The sequence below is a fragment of the Myotis davidii genome, unplaced genomic scaffold (assembly GCF_000327345.1).
Source record: "Myotis davidii unplaced genomic scaffold, ASM32734v1 scaffold122, whole genome shotgun sequence".
NCBI classification, from domain to species: Eukaryota; Metazoa; Chordata; class Mammalia; order Chiroptera; family Vespertilionidae; genus Myotis; species Myotis davidii.
This window is the reverse complement of record NW_006293234.1, coordinates 467,921-468,327: the sequence shown is the minus strand read 5'-3', so window position 1 is coordinate 468,327 and position 407 is coordinate 467,921. Positions and strand designations below refer to the sequence as shown.

Genomic DNA, 407 nt, shown 5'->3' with positions numbered 1-407 from the left:
GGAATAATACAGGGATACCCACTTTCACCACTCCTGTTCAACATAGTATTGGAAGTGCTAGCCATAGTGATCAGACAAGAAAAAGAAAGAAATTGTATCCAGATTGGAAAAGAAGAAGTAAAACTGTCATTATTTGCAGGTGACATGATATTGTACACAGGAAACCCTCAAGACTCCATTGAAAAACTACTAGATTTAATAAATGAATTTGCACTATATCAGGATACAAAATTAACACCCAGATATCTACAGCATTTTTATACCAATAATGAACTCACAGAAAGAGAAACTAGAAAGACTATCCCATTTACCATTGCAACAAAAAAAATTAAGATACCTAGGAATAACCTTAACTAAAAAGTTAAAAGACCTGTACTCAGAAAACTACAGGATGTTGAAAAAACAAA

The 407-nt window shown here is 32.7% G+C and overlaps 1 protein-coding gene across 1 annotated transcript in view; it reads left to right on the top strand.

The window, feature by feature from the left end:
• Nucleotides 1-407, top strand: part of WDR78 (WD repeat domain 78) — a 51,227-nt gene that overhangs the window by 6,424 nt on the left and 44,396 nt on the right.